The sequence below is a fragment of the Stegostoma tigrinum genome, unplaced genomic scaffold, assembly GCF_030684315.1.
Source record: "Stegostoma tigrinum isolate sSteTig4 unplaced genomic scaffold, sSteTig4.hap1 scaffold_53, whole genome shotgun sequence".
Taxonomy (NCBI): domain Eukaryota; kingdom Metazoa; phylum Chordata; class Chondrichthyes; order Orectolobiformes; family Stegostomatidae; genus Stegostoma; species Stegostoma tigrinum.
The window spans coordinates 2198085-2216333 of NW_026728461.1; the positions used below are offsets into that span (position 1 = coordinate 2198085).

General features: G+C 41.6%; 1 protein-coding gene across 1 annotated transcript in view; it reads left to right on the forward strand.

The window, feature by feature from the left end:
• The window catches only part of LOC132208725 (ral guanine nucleotide dissociation stimulator-like 1), a 78286-nt gene that overhangs the window by 1131 nt on the left and 58906 nt on the right, over positions 1 to 18249 (forward strand). The window contains exons 2-7 of the mRNA XM_059644114.1: positions 5060 to 7066; positions 7299 to 7384; positions 8171 to 8229; positions 9588 to 9661; positions 13655 to 13854; positions 17053 to 17115. The gene's annotated coding sequence lies outside the window, so the exon portion shown is untranslated. The remainder of the gene's footprint in view (positions 1 to 5059; positions 7067 to 7298; positions 7385 to 8170; positions 8230 to 9587; positions 9662 to 13654; positions 13855 to 17052; positions 17116 to 18249) is intronic.

An 18249-nucleotide genomic window follows, 5' to 3' on the forward strand; every position in this document is an offset into this window, starting at 1 on the left:
GTTTACTTCATAACAGATAAACTCCACACTTTGTCTCAATAAAGCTGACAGTTGGTTCACCAATTAGTTCTGCTGCCAAGTCCGTTCTTGTTTGAAAAGGGGTATAGATCACATTTAAATAGACAATGAAAAATGTCAATCCAGGCTGGGAGCAAAATTCTACTCCCTCGCCACTGACTCCATCCCTGCCCCTGGTAACTGGCAGGTAACACACTGGTCACAGTCAGGGTGCAATATTTCACCCCAAGATGAGCTTCTAACCACATTACTCACCCCCACACTCATTATCACAAAGACCACATACAATTTCAACCTCAACAGCATCTCAGGTCATCTGCTGCTGAAACTCTCATCCATTCCTTTGCTACCTCTCGACTTAACTCCCCAAACACACTCCCGGCCGGCTTCTTAATACTACTTCCCTGAAATCTTGAACTGATCCAAAAATCTGCTGCCCATGTGTTTATTTTCACCGATTTTAACATCTTCAAGTTTTGCCATTCTGTGCTCACTAACATAAACATTTTCTGAGTGGCAAAGCACCAAGGTTTTGAAATTCATATCCTTATTTTGAAATTTTGGCATCACACCACTTTCGTTTGATAGTCCGTCCAGCTGCAAACCCCTCTGAGATATATCTGAAGAAGGGTCACTGGACACAAAACAGTAATGCTGCTCTCTCTCTCCACAAGCACTGCCAGATAAGCTGAGTTTTACATCAATTTCTGCTTGTGTTACAACTTTCAAGCATCTACTGTCCTTTTGCTTTTTCCTTCAAGACATTTGTTCTCCCTGACTTCCAACCTCCTGTGGATTTCTGGTTTTAACTCCCACCTTTTTCATGTTTTCAGTTCCTAAGGCCATAAGCTCTTGAATTTACTCCCTAAACATCCGTGGTTTTCAAAGTCCCCTTGTTTGTTCAGGATATTCCTTGAAACCTACTTCTTTGGCCAGTTTTGGGTCACTTGTCCTAATAAGTACCTGGTATCAAATATTGTTTTGTGACAACCTTGTGTAATATGTCAGACCATTGGATTGAATCAAATATGTGAAAACATTTAAATTGTTCTTTTGGAAAACATCACTAATCCTTCACGATCATTTGGTAACTCCTTACCTAATAGCATTGCAAGTGCGACTTCACCACATGACCTGCACTGGTTCAGAAAGGTCAAACATCAAGTTCTCCAGATGTAACTGAGGATTGGCAATAGTACTGATACCTTTGGAGAGTGATCCAACGTTCATGTATCTGGATATGGTGAATGAATAGACAATAGGTGCTGGAGTAGGCCATTCGACCCTTCGAGCCAGCACCACCATTCATTACGATCATGGCTGATCATCCACAATCAGTATCCTGTTCCTGCCTTATCCTCATAACCCTTGATTCCACTATCTTTAAGTGCTCTATCTATCTCTTTCTTGAAAGTATCCAGAGAGTTGGCCTCCACTGCCTTCTGGGGCAGTGCATTCCATATATCCATCGCTCTCTGGGTGAAGAAGTTTTTCCTCAACTCTGCTCTAAATGGCCTACCCCTTATTTTTAAACTGTGTCTTCTGTTCTGGACTCACCCATCAGCGGAAACATGCTTCCTGCCTCCAGAGTGTCCAATCCCTTAATAATCTTATACGCCTCAATCAGATCCCCTCTCATCCTTGTAAACTCAAGTGTATACAAGCCCAGTCGCTCCAATCTTTCAACATATGATAGTCCCGGACGCCATTCCAGGAGTTGAGCTCGTGAACCTACGCTGCACTCCCTGAATAGCCAGAATGTCCTTCCTCAAATTTGGAGACCAAAGCAGCACACAATACTCCAGGTGCGGTCTCACCAGGGCCCTGTACAGCTGCAGAAGGTCCTCTTTGCTCCTGTACTCAATTCCTCTTGTTATGAGGCCAGCATGCTATTAGCTTTCTTCACTGCTTGCTGTACGTGCATGCTTGCTTTCATTGACTGATGTACAAGAACACCTAGATCTCGTTGTACTTCCCTTTTACCGAACTTGACTGCATTGAGATAGTAATCTGCCTTCCTGTTCTTGCCACCAAAGTGTATAACCACACGTTTATCCACATTAAACTGCATCTGCCACGTATCCGTCCACTCACCTAGCTTGTCCAACTCACCCTGTATTCTCATAACATCCTCCTCACATTTCACACTGCCACCCAATTTTGTGTCATCAGCAAATTTGCTGATATTACTTCTAATGCCTTCGTCTATATCATTAATATATATCGTAAACAGCTGCGGTCCCAGCACTGAACCTTGTGGTACCCCATTGGTCACTGCCTGCCATTCTGAAAGGGACCCATTTATCACTACATTTTGCTTCCTGTCAGCCAGCCAATTTTCAATCCAACTCAGTATTTTGCCCCCAGTACCATGTGCCCTAATTTTATTCACCAATCTCCTATGTGGGACTTTATCAAAGGCTTTCTGAAAGTCCAGGTACACTACATCCACTGGTTCTCCCTTATCCATCTTCATATGGACATGTTGCAGAACCTGTTGGGTAAGAGAAGTTCAGAAACAGAACAGCGATGGCTTCCTTCTGACTCGAGAGGGTCTAACTTTACTTTTTAATTGAAAAATCTTCAGGTTCATTTATAGTTCTTCACGGAGTATGAATTGTTGAACTTATTCAGCTGCATGTGTACAATAAATTTCTTCAGATGTGAGGTCAAAGAAATTCAAAACTATTCCTCATCCTCCCTCAGACTTTCTCTCACTGTTAAGGTGCCTACTCATGGACTTAGGGGATCCAGGTACATGATTATTTGAAGTTTCCATCCCATTTAGACAGTGGTTAAACAGTCTTTTGGCACGGCAGCCTTCATTGCTCAATTGTTTCAGTTTAGGAGTTGGGAAGTCATATTGAGGTTGCACAGGATGTTGATGAGACCTCTTCTGGAATACAATGTGCGGTTTCTGTCACACAATTACAGGAGGCATATCATGAAGCTGGCGAGCGTTAAGAAGAGGTTTACCAGGATGTTGCCTGGTATGGAAGCTTTGATTTATAAAGAAAGGTTGGATAGACTTTGACTTTTCTTGCTGGTGCTTAGGAGGTTGAGAGGCGGCCTGTTAGAAGTTCATAAAATAATGAGACATGTAGATAGTATGAATTGTGGTCGTCATTTCCCAAGGATGGGAGATTTCAAGACTAGGGAATGTTTTTAAGTTGGGAGGAGATAATTTAATAAAAAAAAATGCAAGGCAGAACTTTGCAGTGACTGTGAACAAAGCAATGGCAAGTTCCAGCAGAGAAACAGGTGGCAAAGAAACAGGTGACAGCCAGGCATGTGAGGGCTAATGTGTTTCGTTTGCCAGTGACATTCACCGCTTCACAAAGTGGAGAACGTTGAAGTGCAGCAGCGACAGTGATTATTTTGCAGGATATTCACCTTGCAAATGGGTTTTCCGCCAGTATCCCTGATTACATCGCAATCGACAGGATGAAAGCTGCAGCAAGACGTGTGGAGCCAGTGGTGTAATTGATACGGCATCTGATTTTGAATTGGAAGTTTGGAATATTGTATCCTCTCTCACTCGAGTGAAGTTGACAGCTTTTCTACCCTTGCAAATTGACAGACACTCCCGAAGAGGAATGTCTGGCCAACGCTGTTTTTGTCAGGTTCCCAGCAGCTTAAGTGAATGGATTGCTGGGTTTTGGAAATTGAAAATTGAAAGTAAAAGGTAAATGAGTAACTTGAGTGTGGGGCTACTTCAGCTCATTGTATATTTCATATCCCAGCTCATGGCAACAGTACCTATTGTCAGGAGAAACTGCATGTGTTCCACACAAAGCTGCCTTTTGCTGGGAAACCTTGTGTACAGCAGGAGAAGCGGGTAGAACACTGTGTGTATAAGACTGACACTGAGCCACACATTAAACGGTAAAGATAACAAGTAAAGTTGTAAACTTGCTCGCCCAGCTGGCTTGTTTTCGTTCAGACTTTTCGTCACCACGCAAGGTAACGTCATGAGTGAGACTTCCGAAGAAGCGATGTTGTTCTCCTCCACTTGAAATTTATACTGCCCGGTCTGTTCCGGCAACTTGTGTCATTTCGCATTCTGTTCTGTATGGGTTGCATATGGGGTCCAATTCTATTTGTATGCCGACTGCATTATGGATTGAGAACCATGCCTCTAGGAATTCCCATGTGTGGCTATGTTTGGATTGCACTACTACGGTTATGTTGTCCCAGTTAAACTGATGGCCTTCATTATCCGGGTGTACTGATATTAGGGAAAGTTTGTCATGTCATTTTGCTGCCGGCTGATGTTCAAAATTAAAATTATCCGAGCCCCTCAAGGCACTGACCCGAGTTGTGATGTGCAAAGGACAACACACAAAGGAGGATCCTTGTGTGATTGATCCAATGTGATCTGTATGCCAGGGTAACAGTGAAGACTGGTCTTCAACACCCACATTGAACCTGGCTCCACTTGGCCTCCAGTCACCTCTCACAAACTACCATGGCACTTCACTTTTCCTGACCTCCCCTCTATTCTTGTTTTAAACTGATTGCATGCCAGGCAGTTTCAGCTGGCATTGCTGCTGTGGAACTGTAACATGGAGTGAATCGATTTTGACTGATCAATGACATAATTCTCCTTCTCAAGATCAGTCAGTATTTCAGATTTATTACTTTAAATGATAACCATGAACAGGCTACGACAGTGAAGGCACTGAATCGTAATCTCTGGACCAGCAGGAAAGATCAGTTTATGGCACTCAGGACACTGTCTGATTCGGCCTTGCATTCTCCCAACCTTCTGCACATGATGCCCCTCTGCTCTGTTTCGGTTTTGTTACGTCTTGATATATAACAGTCTCCAGTTATCTATTCTTTTGTTATTTCCAATACATGAGACCCTCTTTCCATGTCTTGTGCCTGGCTGCACAGCTCAGTGGTCAGAGCACTGGTCTCAGAAACAAGTGGTTGTGAGTTCGAGCCTGTGATAGTGTTTGTACACCCCCTGCTTCAATGGGCAAAAAGAGCCCTTTAAAAATTATCTGAAATTATAACAGTATCATTTCCTCCACAGGTCGGAAATGTGTTTGAATTTCCACATTGCTGTTTGTCCTTCCACTTGAGGAGGAGCATTTGGAATGGCAGGAAGCAGCTGACATCAGTGATGTTTGGCTGGAAGTACAAGGTGAAGCAGGAAAACTGTAGGTGAGCAATGGGGGAGGAGCACAAACCCAGGGCATCCATCAAATACTTCCATTTGTTGCTGTAAATAGGTTCTAGTTTTGGAGTCTGGAATGGGACAGTAGAGCCAAGTGAGTGACGTTCTGCTTTCTGGGGGTTGCTCTCTCCGAAAGCCTCTGGCACTCTCGGTGGAAGGTGTCCTTGTTAGTTTCCTTCTGTGGGTGAAAATGAGGTTCACTTCCCCGAGGGGGCATGAGCACAGTCTTCCCACCTCAAACTTCAGTTTTGCTTGTTGGTTCCTCAAAGTGTTGACCCAGAAACCCGCACAGCACACACTTCATTGGGGAGACAATGGCCTGAGGTTGTTATCACTGGACACTTAATCCAGAGACCCAGATACTATGTTGGGGACTTGTGTTTGAATCCAGTTGCAGCAGACGGCGGAATTTGAATTCAATACAAACCTGGAATTAAGCGTCTAATGATGAGCATGAATCCGTTATCCTTTAAGGGAAGTAAACAGCCATTCTTGCTTACATGTAACTCCTGACCCACAGCAATGTGGTTGACTCTTAACTGCTCTCTGGACATTTAGGAATGGGTAATAAATGTTAGCCTAGCCAGTGATGCCCTCATCCCGTGAATGAATTTAAAAAGTACGTCAGGAATTCCTCCTGTATGCAATGATAACTGATTTGCTTTGCCCAATCTTTATGCCAACTGAAGTCACCTGACTCTTGAAGTCAGTGACCTTTCATCGTAGTAGAGCTCTCCCTTTCTGCTGGTGTCTTCAATTTCCTTTTTAGTGCCTTCTGCTAAAAGTACCACGCGAGTTGACTGGGGTGTATATACATCGACCACTGTCAATTTCTGTCCCTTGATGTTTCTAAACTGTACCCAGACTCCATTTCACCAGAACTAATATCCATTGTCATTACCATATTAATTTTATTCCGTAACCAGCAAAGCTGACCTACCTCCTCCTTCTTGTCAGTCCTTCCAAGAAACTGAATACCCCTGGAGCCCAGCTTCAGACATCGTAGATATTTTGGTTTCTGGTTTACCAAAACATCCTGGATTCTGGAAAAGTCTGAGTTCAGTAGAAATTAGCAGTTGTAACACTGCTATGTAAGAAAGAAGGAGGAGCAAAAATAAGGAATAAAGCCAGTTAACATGATTTCAATCAGTTGGGAAAGTGCTTAATAATGTCTCTTCATTAAGTATGTTTTAGCAATGCTTTTAAAACAAAAATCGTATCATCTGATTAAATCAACGTGGTCAATCCAGAAGAAGACTTTCCATGATGGAGACAGGGCAGTTGCAGGTAAGTTCAAGGTCACCCTGGGGCCAGGCATGTTTGACAATTTCATTCCTTTTTGATAGTCAAACAAGTGAGGTCGCAAAGAGGAAACCAACAGCTGCATAGCACTTGGATTCCCAAGAGGCACTTTGTAGGGTGTCACACTGGTGGCTAATAGATAAGGGAAGGGCTCTGGAACTGAAGGTAATGTATGAGCATGAATAGAGAGTTGGTGAACATGCAGGACATAACAGTAAGTGTTGTTGTGACTGTGATGAGAGGAGTGCAAAGGATTCGAAGGTCAATGTAAACGTTGAATTAACCTCCAGGATGTTTTTAATGGACTTTCAGGACAGATGAGACCATCCTTCCTCTTGACAGCTGACCAGCCAGTCTGGCCACCAAATAAATTAATAGACGTATTGGTCACATGTGGGCAGGCCTCCTGGTGCCTTCACCTCCATGGGCAATATACCAGGAAGGCTGTTCAGGGAAGATGGTGAAGATGGGAAACTGCATCCATGACATGATGCCCACGTTTACAAACAAGCCCTCCCCACATGACAACCGCGTACACGGAGATGAAGTGGAAAACAGCAGGTAACTGCTCGAACAGGTTTTGTGTTCTTTCTCAGGAAGGTTTTCTTTCAAAAAAGAATAAGCCCAGTGACATCACAATGGTTTGCCTGTGATGTCATAAACACAAACAAGAATAAACAATAACTGCTGTGTGTCTTCACTTCATGTTGAGACAACGTGAGGTGAACATTGCAGACTTGTAGCTCTGCAGTTTCAAGTGCGCATCGCTTATTTCTTTTCTCTCCCTCATCAGTGTAATTAGAACTAACACGAATTGAAGCGGAGGGAAAGGAGCAATACCTTCGTGGTATCACTCTTGGTTGTGAGAAGAGTTTTGAGGTAATTTGAATTCAATATATACTGGACACTATTTGTAAAGAAATTGGATTTTAGTACGAATTTCAAAGACGGGAAAACTGGAAAAATGATGTGAATGTGGGGTAACCCGATTGAATTGATGCGTGTATGTTGTGGGTCACAATGGTTCCAGTACTTGCCAAAACCAAAATTATATTGGCCACATTTTTGTGTCCACTCTTTGATGGAGCAAAATGTTTCTTCTGGTCTTTGCTGAAGGTGATATTAGCAGGGAAAATGTTCATCTCGGATGACCACAAGATCCCATTATCACAACAATTCGCAAAAAAAACAAGAATGGAATTCTCCCGTATAAATCATCTACGATTTATCCCTCAGTGAATGTTGTTTCAATGGAGAAACTAGTCATTACCAATTGTTATTCATGAAAACGTGCTTTCTGCACATTAACCAGTGCCTTTCCTACATTACAGCAGCCAAAAAATAGTATTTGGATGAAAAAGGCCCTTTGGGAAATCATTCCCGATGTTCAAGGAGTTGAATTAGAGCAAAGCTTCGTTGAGTTTCATTTTGAACTGAAGTATCTGAAGGGTGATGTCCTGGCTGCTCAGTTGACAAGTTAAAATGTTAAATTGTTGAAGGAAGACCAAGTAGACAGTGAAGGCGCAAATGAATATTTGACATATATAATGAGGCTGAAGTCAGCAGTTGATATTTTTTGGTCTAGTATTTAAGTGTGATCGTACTCTTTCTCTTTTCATGTTGAATTTGGCTTTTACTTTTATGGTGTTTTCATTTGTCTTTTAGGTTTGACGATACTTCACCTTTCTCATTCCTCAGACTCCAACCCACTTTGATTCTGAAAGGTATGAGTTATCATTAATTTTTCACAAAGCACAAGCTTCAATCCAGTTCCTTGTCTCCCTGTGTTCAGTCAGGCATCGACTCACTTATTCCAGACCTCACATGGAAATTTGCCTTTCGAGACAATGGGAACTGCAGATGCTGGAGAATCCAAGATAACAAAGTGTGGAGCTGGATGAACACAGCAGGGAACTGCAGCAGCTTGGCCTGCTGTGTTCATCCAGCCCCACACTTTGTTATCTTGGAAATATTCCTGCTCCTTTGTTCCATTTGCTCATACTCATCTGTGACATATTAAATTAGATTAGATTCCCTACGGTGTGGAAACAGGCCCTTCAGCCCAACAAGTCCAAACCGCCCCTTGAAGCATCCCACCCAGACCCATCTTCCTTTCACCCACACACCCTTCAACACTACGGGCAAATTAGCATGGCCGATCCACCTAGCCTACACATCTTTGGACTGTGGGAGCACCCAGGGGAAACCCATGCAGACACGGGGAGAATATGCAAACTCCACACAGTCAGCCTGAGCCTGGAATCGAGCCCGGGTTCCTGGCACTGTGAGGCTGCAGTGCTAATCACTGAGCCACCGTGCCTCCCGTATCCGACGAGATTAAAACAGCAGCGGTCCATTGACACCTCTGAAAAGTAGTAGTTGTCAGCCTTGCATCAATGACAGCAGCCTGACCCTGGAGTCAGACATTTCTCAGTGTAATATCACTGAGCACAATGAGGACTGATGTGGCAGCCCCCTTGAGCGACCTTGACAGACTGAGCAATAGGTGACCCGACATCTAACTGATGTCTCTACAGTTTCCCAGCTGTTTTCTCCCCACTCCCCACACTGGGTTCAGTCTCCCACTGGGCTGACTGAGTCCCACTCACTGGACTGCAGAGATGTGGACTCTGAGAAGCTGACTGCCTCGGGTGTCCATCTGGCAGTGCCCATTACCCTGTATTAATGCCAGAGACTGCTCTTGGTGAACCTATCCTGCATGAAGGCAGCCTACCTTGCCTCGACTGTGGGTTACTCCCTTTAGATTCTGAGACAGTGCTTCCAGGGTGTGTAGAGTGATTTTTATTTATATATTGATGTGAAAGCTTTGTTGATTTTTATTTTGAGTGGCCTAAAAAGTCTGAAACCTGACGTCCGTGTTGGCTTAGTTAGGATTTTAGAGTTGTGTTTTCTAAGCAAGAGCAATGTGATATCAGAAGAGCAAACAGATCATGGACAGATGTAACTACACTGAAGTCAGCATTTTATCTTTTTTGGTCCAGTATTTAATTTTTATGGCAGTCTTTCTCTTTACATGTTTAATTTTGTTTTGTCTGTCATGATGTTTTCATTTATCTTATAGATTTGACTGTTATTTCCGGTCAGTCAGCTTGCCGAAGCAGTCAGATTTCCGTCATACTACTCTGAATAAAAATGGTTTGTACTATCCTTGGTTTTTTACACATGACAAATTCCAATCCCCGATTACTTATTCTTCATATTCCAATATACCATCCAACACTCACTCACTCGCACGTTCTTCCACGATGTGCAAGATGTTTTATATATTTGGTCACAGGTTTGTCCCATTTCATTCTGAGGGAGCTGAAATATTTGAAGGCTGATGCTCTCGTCTGCTCACTTGGCCTTTTAAAGTTTCAATTGTTCTAAGGAAGAGCAAGATGATATTGAAAGAGTAAACAACATTTGTGTTGACCATGAGGGATTGTCCTTCTCAACTTCTCCCCGTGCCTGACATGCTGGTTAAACAACCACCAGCTGTCTCTCTCTCTCACTCATGTGAGCACAGCCCTATGATGTGGTGTGATAATGGTGACTTTTTTTTTCGAAAGGTGGGTCACTTTGAAACAGACAAGCGGGTTTTTCTTGTGATAATCACTGACTGTTTATGTCAGGAAATATCTATTGCTGCACTTTTCAAATCCAAGCTATGTCCGTTGGGTGTGAAATCTGGCGACAGACGTTTTTCCAAAAATGTTGTCCGTTGGAGCTTCTGAAGTTGGAGTCTGTTGGGTTCATTCAGAACTTCAAGACTGCCATTTATGTTATGCCAGTGTATTCACGGTAAATGGATAAATGGTGGATAAATGGAGTTAAGAGAGAAACACATCATGATGTGATACAATGGAGCAAGCTCAAGAGACCTTATTCCTATGAATTCAGAAAATATCGTTTAAGTTCTGAGATATTCAGCAAGCAAACTGTAAGACAAATGGAGTAACAAAAGTATGCTGTGTACTAGGATAGAGATCTGTTCAACTTTTCTAATTGGTATTAATTAAGTAAGCGACGTGCAAATTCTTCTTTTCAATTTAAGACTGAGATAGAATAGTCACCCAATTTACATTCATGATGAACATAGAACAACGACATAATCATGAAGAGGAATTGTGTCCCTTGATGTAGTGTAGTGGGGGTGGTGAACATAACTGTCATGTTTTTCGTAAATTTTTGACAATCATCATGACTAGAACTAACTTATAGCCACAAACTGGAGTGTGTTAATAGGAGTTAAGTGTGGACATTAGATGGTGTTTCAATCACTGCCCACATTCCACTGCTCTGCCACATGCTGTGCCTGGCAACCTTCAGTTAACAAAGTCCAAATTTGAACCAGATTTGCAAACCAGTTCCTGAATTTGAAACAAGAAGAGAACATGTCATCTGTCAGGCAAGCTAGTGTGTTGTGGCATTTTGACTACGAGAGGTAAATAAAACAATGTTCATGTGGAACTCTACTTAATATTTGAAACCTGAATGTGCACACTTCAGTTGATTTTCTCCACTGCATAATTAACTTCAACTCTTCCATCCTGCTTTTATTGACATGTTAATATCTGCTTGAGAGATTTCCTCCATGCCTGTTGATTGCTTACTAATTGCATATGTTCAATATGCTGTGAAAATGCACCAGTTTTGAATTATCGCCGCAAAAACTGTGCGTTGAGGGACTGTGATTTACTGTGCTCGATTATTTTTTTTTCCTTTTTGCTGGCATTGTGAAAACTTAGAACACTGAAGGGCACATCCTTCCATAGATATCCTGCCCTTTCTTCTGTTACACCGTGCGATGAATGGGAAGGAAAGGAGCGGGAAGAATGATTATGAAGTAAATTTGAGTAGGGGAGCTGATAGCCTGGTACCACAACAACAGAACAGATGGAAGGAATGAGAAGTAGGGTGAGAGAGGAAGGAACAGAGATTTCACCATTAAAAATGGTGAAAGCAATGTATTGACAGCTGGTAGCCTTTATTTTAGTAACGTATTGCAACCATTCAATAGTTTTGCTCTTGTAATATTTAAACATGGACATTACGTAATTTCTCTTGCTGAGATTGTCAGCATGGTCATAAAACATCAATTTATTTTTAATGTTATTTGTCTTACTGGATCAAAATATGGTGACACATAAACAATTTGAGCTTCAAAATCTCCCCTTCCCCTACCGCATCCCAATACCAGCCCAACTCGTCCCCGCTTCCCTAATCTGTTCTTCCTCTCACCTATCCCCTCCTCCCACCCCAAGCCACACACCCATTTCCTTCTGTCTAACCTCATCCCGCCCCCTTGACCTATCCGACCTCCCCAGCCTGACCTATCCCCCCCACCTCCCCACCTACACTCACCTTTACTGGCTCCATTCCTGCCTCGAAACTTGTCTGTCTCCTCCCCACCGAACTTCTCCTCTATCCATCTTCGATCTGCCTCCCCCTCTCTCCCCATTTATTTCAGAACCCTCTCCCCCTCCCCTTTTTCTGATGGAGGGTCTAGGCCCGAAACATCAGCTTTTGTGCTCCTAAGATGCTGCATGGCCTCCTGTGTTCACCCAGCTCCACACTTTGTTAGAGATAATGGGAACTGCAGATGCTGGAGAATTCCAAGATAGTAAAATGTGAGGCTGGATGAACACAGCAGGCCAAGCAGCATCTTGTGCTCCTAAGATGCTGCTTGGCCTGCTGTGTTCATCCAGCCTCACATTTTATTATCCACACTTTGTTATCTTTGTTTGAAGGTTATGCTTTTCTTCAGTCATGCTTTTTTATACTTGTGTGGGGTAAAGTTCTTAAAACGACAACTTCATTTAATTGAAACACATTTTGTACAATTTTCTATTACTTGGAACAAGTCTTGGAAATACATTTCCTGTGATTACAGACAATTCATCATTCTGACTGAACCGGCCAGCTACTCTGGCAAAGTTGAGAGGTTCACATTGGATTTCAAATTTCAAATCAGGCTCCTTAAAGAGTGCTCCAATTCCCTCCTTTGCTGACATGCTCCACCCTGACCCCTGCCCAATCCCAAAGGTATATTCATCTGCTGACATGAAGGAAACTGAATTTGATATAGGGGTGCTTGATGCGATTTGAACTATGAAGTTCTTTGTGAGAGTTCTTAATTTCTTTTGCACACTCCACAGTATCAAGTATGATAACCCTTAGGCAGCACATTGGAAGAGACCTTGCATAGCACGAGCTGTGGAACAAAAAAAAACAGAGGTTTCCTTTTTCTTCAGTTTCTCCCTCCTTCTATTTTCCGCCAAGTCAGCAAACATTTTACACCTCTCTGTTTTCCTACCAGTTATGTAAGCTTGCTTTCAAGAGTAATTAGATTCCTAAAAACAATATTGTTCAGAAATGTGAAGTCAGTGATATTGTTAGCAGAGAATTCAAACAGGATTGAAGCCAGACTGTCTAATTTCCGGTAGCTTGCTGTGGCCTCGAGCTGTAGACAGAAGTTGCTGTACATAATTCCACATTTACTCTGTTGTGGAAACTTGCTGGCCCATCTGATGACTGGATTGAAGTAGAAATTGAGAAATAGTGGGTGGTCAGCTGAAGGGATTTAATATTAAATGTTTATTTACTTAAAATGATGGTTTAATATTCTTGAGATCGATACAAAATAACTCCAAGGCTCAAATTTCTGTTTTATATGAATCTAGCTGGCCATGTTTCTGTGATGTTTTGACTTTAACTTTGTATTTTCTTTGAATGGTTCAAGTAATACATGAAGTGACCAGCTGCTTTATCATTGGATTGAACATATTGTATCTCCTCATCAATGGTATTCCCCTCCAGCCCTTCAATGCTCATATCTTTGCACTTCTAATTCTGGCCACTTTGATTTTCCCTGCATGCTTGATCTTCTTTATTCTGTCATTGGTGTGTTCAGCTACCCAGTTCTGCGACACTCTTCCAAAACATCTCCTCTTTGTCCTCAAAACCAATCTTTCTGACCAAGCTTTTGGTGGCCTGTCCTAGTTTTAGCTTCATGAATCTTGGAGTGATTTTTAAATGATTATGTAAATGTGAAGCATTTTGAAATGTTTCTACCATGTCAGAGATCTGTACAAATAAACGTTGTTCCTGCATCACATTTACTTTTTAAATTCGTACTCTCTGTAGGCATCAGGAGATGAGCTTCCATCACATCTCACTGTCAATACCTCCAACGTTCAAATTCTTAACTCTGAGACCTCAAAAAGACTCGTCGAAAATTTTGTAATCGCTCTCATGAACAAGGAGCGTTTCTACATCTGCACATTCTTTTCGACATACCAAGCATATACCACTGCTGAAAGTGTGTTGTACATCCTCCTGGACAAGTGAGCATAAATCTAATGAGCATCTCCTTTGTTTAATGGTAATGATAGAAAAGTATGTTCTTTCGAGTAATTTTTGTTATTAATCCTTCTGGCAATGAATCGCTGAAACTAGCCATATGGAAACAACTCTCAGGAAACTGAGAATCTCCATCCAACCCTCAGTCAGGGAGACGATTTTTTGTTCATTGAAGACATGAACTTACCTGCACCCAAATCCCTCGGACGTTAAGCTCTGCAAATTTGGGCTTTAACTTTCATCCAGTTTCATCAGAAAAGTCCACATTTTTTAAAGTATTCTGGAGGATTTTATCCTCCACACAGATGGTTTTATCCTACACCTTCTGCCCAAAAGGTCCAGATTCAAATTCTATCTCCTATGTCATGTGCCATAATAAGTTTGAATAACTTGATTAAAAGTAATTAGACTTGAAGTCCTTCATAAAGAGAGACTGCAGTGGGACTGATGAGCTTGTTTGTTTACAACAAGGCAAAGCAGTCCTTCAGCTCTCCTGTTTTGTGCCCCCATCGCTTTCCAATATCCCTGATCCCAAATGGTGGCACAAATCATGTTTAAGCACCCGGCTAGTGATTTGGGACAGAAGTGAATAAAACATACTCACAAAACATAATGCTGAGACAGGTGCCAATGTATTTTTGATTATTTTTTCGCAATAATGAAGCGATCGAGAACCAGTACAATACAACGATTAAAAAGTGTGGTGAATGTATTAGGACAATGTCTAGACCTTGGTATTAAAGATAAACAGTGACGTTGACTTCCTTCAATGCTTTTTATGTAGTTTGGCGCTTCCTACAACTATGTTTGGAATGTTTAAGTTTCTGCATGTAGTGAATGGAAAAATGTTACTTTAATTGAAAGAAGCCTATCAATTGTCTGTAATAACAAAGTGTGGAGCTGGATGAACACAGCAGGCTCTGCAGCATCTTAGGAGCACACACGCTGACGTGTCAGGCCTAGAGCCAGCTTTTGTGCTCCAAAGATGCTGCTTGGCCTGCTGTGTTCATCCAGCTCCACACTTTGTTAATTCGATTCTCCAGCATCTGCAGTTCCCATTATCTCTGATCAATTGTCTGTAAGTCTGTGTTGGGCATAACAATCAAAGTTTGGAAGCTGAGTCCAGGGTGAGGAACCTTCATTGCAAAACTAAAATGTTGGTCAAATGAATGTCTGCTTCCAACTGAAATATGCAGGAATACCGCAATTCTGTAATAATGGGTGAAATGTTTTTCAAATGACATCAGTGATGGTTTCTCTCGTCACCTCAGTTTTTATACATTAGTTTTTTGCACGTTGGGTGAGCATTGAACAGTTTATGTACTTCACAAATGGTGTTTTGGGGTAACTTATCAAAGCTCAGTTCGGGTACAAAGCGATTCTCACCACTGCTGACCTTCAATTGATGTACCTCTGACATTAGAGGGATATCCCTGGGTAGGAAAAGTTTCCCAAATGTGCTATGGTTATAAAATTTGAGAAAATCAGCAAATAACCAGAGATGATTAGATTTTTCTTCAAAGCAGTAAGCTAATGAGCTGGCTTTCATGAACCCAATGGGTTGCAGAAATCGATCCAGCTGGACCTTTCAAAAGTGAATTTGGGTTTCTCTTTTTGCCTGTTGCCAAAATATTCTCTTTCTTTGCCCAACTAAATAAATGTTCCAGCAGAATAATTCCAGCAATAAGCTTCTGAGTTTTTAAAAAAGGGTGACCCATTCTTGCCGTAGAATTTGAAACATCACAGCTCACTCATGTGTCTCATGTTATCTCTCAGAGGTGAGATAGTGGACAACGATTCTTCGCAGGTTATTACTTTCTTATTTGCTTTTGTGTTAGGCCGGTGGTCATTCTTAGATGATGGTATTCTTTGAAAGGTAAAACGAAAATTTCGTAAAACCAAGGAATCTCAGCAAACTGTGGTTTGTTGAAATTTGAGGAGTTTGGTTCTCATTAAACTCTAAGGTAGCTGTGGTTAAGACAGTCATCTGTTATATTTACTGTCTCCTCCTTTCACAATGTAGCTGTTTATTACTTTGGCTGCTTTGATCTCTAACTTGTCCATTGTCTTTTGGTGAAAGTCTCCATCTGCAGGGAGATTCTTGGAGTTTTTAAAAAGTCAACAACAAAATGGCTTCCATGCCATTCAAATTTCAAACCCATTTTACCAATTGGACAGATTTTGTGTTTAAGATTAGTGTTTGAGTCAACCATTTTAATTCGGCTAAAAGATCATCATAATTCAACGGATGTTTATAGCATCCGTTCACCTTACACGCACCCTACATTTCAAAATTTTCCTTTATCCGTGGTGAAAGGGAGAAACAGTCTGACTAGATGCTACAGTTATTTTGGTGTTCTGTAATTAGATCCAGGGAATTCATCTCTTTTTACTTAAGTGTTCTCATTTACTGAGGTTTTTATTTGAGACAGAGAATTAACTTGAGTTCAAAATGGTTAGGATCGTATAGTATGACTATAATTTTAAAAATCTGTTCCTGCCCAAGTTTTCCAAGTGTTGACGATCAGTCCATGACTTCTGAAGGAATGAATTTGTGACTGACAGATTTGGTGACGTGACAAAGATGCGCTAAAAAATTAACCTTAGAGGACTTCGGAATACTGCAGAGAAATATAGGTTTAGCAAGTCGTCAACGATCTGACAAATAGAGTTGTATATGGTAAATTTGAAGTCCATTTTGGCAGAAAGAATAGCAGTTTTGTTTTTATTGAGGGAGATTGCATTGCTCTGAGATACAGTGGAATCTGGGTATCCTCGTGCATGAATCACAAAATGATCGTGTACAGACATGTTAAGTAATTTGGAAAGCAATTAAATGCAGAGCAGAGCTCTGGAATATTGTAAATGCAAAGATAAACAGATACTTGTTGAGGGAGAGGAGGTGAAAGGTCATTAGGAGAGGCAGGAATGTAGATTTGAAGTTACGATCAGATGAGACAGAACCACATTGAATGCTTTACTCTTCCCTCCTTGTATGGGAAGTGGCAGGTATGCTGTAAAATGCCAAATTGGAGTTTCAATGCAAAGTATTAACAAACTCGGTAATCAAGGCTTCAAATGCCGAAATCCTGAACCTTCAGATGTTTTTCAGTGGCTGAATGCAAATTGTAGATTCAAGCTTGTTTAAAATCACTTAGTTTGTGCTGTCTGACCAATTGCAGATATGGAAGCTTTGACACCTCAGAGGCAGAAGAGATTCCAGTAATCGATTCAGTGAGCACAAAGTAAGATTTAATCTTATGTGTGACTTAATTAAGTTTCATCCAAAATACAACAATGTTAAAAAACCTGCTGGCACTTCCTGTAAGATCTATGGAGGGCCTTCCTCCCACAGCAATGCAGCAAACACGAGACAGCAGCAGTCACATTAACAAAGTTGCTTGATTGTATCAAAAATCTACACAGATTTTGTTTGTTTAAAAAGAAAAGTTGTATCAACAGAAAAGATCCAAAAGTGTTCAGTGAAAAATTGCTCATCCATTCACTATTCAGATCTCCATTTGTCGCCAAACATTTAGATAGCTGAGCTCTGAATTAAGGATACAACATGTCGAAGAATTGAGGTTCCTACCTTCTCCCCTCCCCTCAGTCTGCCTGTGGTGTCTTTCAAATCTCCTGTGAAGGTTTTGAAGAAAAACCTACTCGCAGTACATCTGGAGGGTGATCTATTTTATAAAAACAGTTGACCAAGAATGAAATAGAGGCAGAGCTGCAATCTTTTCTTTGCTGTCATTACGGTTGGTATTGCTGAGCTTATACAAAGGAGATCTGCAGGCCAATGTCCACTGTAGGAGTTGAGGAGCTCCAATATTTGCCAGAGAGACAGACATGTGCAGCTCTCAGCTGGTGACTTAATTCATGCCCAGTGCGTCGTTAAGCCGGCTACTTTGCCCACCACTGACAATACAGTATAATGGTGCAGAAGAGAGTTCAGCTTTCCTCCTGAACTCCCCTCCACTTTGCCAAGAATGTCATGTCTCAGGCCAAGGCCAGTTGACTTGGGACATTCAGCCCTGTATGTACAGACAGTATCTGAAGTTCTTCATTGGAAAGTTGGTTGCCCTTCTATATTTGGGCCAGGAGCTCTTTGTTTGAGATATTTTTAGACTTTGCAACAAATATAAAATGTTGAATATATGAATCTGTTACATCCTTCTGTCCCTCTCTCTGTCTTTACAACCACACTCCAGTCTCACGGTCTTATCCTGTAAACTATTGTTCAGGGTTTTGGGGAGACCAATCACCATATTCTGTAGTTGCGTCTTGACCCGTTGTTAGAAAATTAGCTCTCAATGGCACGAAATGCCGACTCAATGTCTTTCAGGTGTATGGAGATAATTTTCTTGTGGATGTGGATG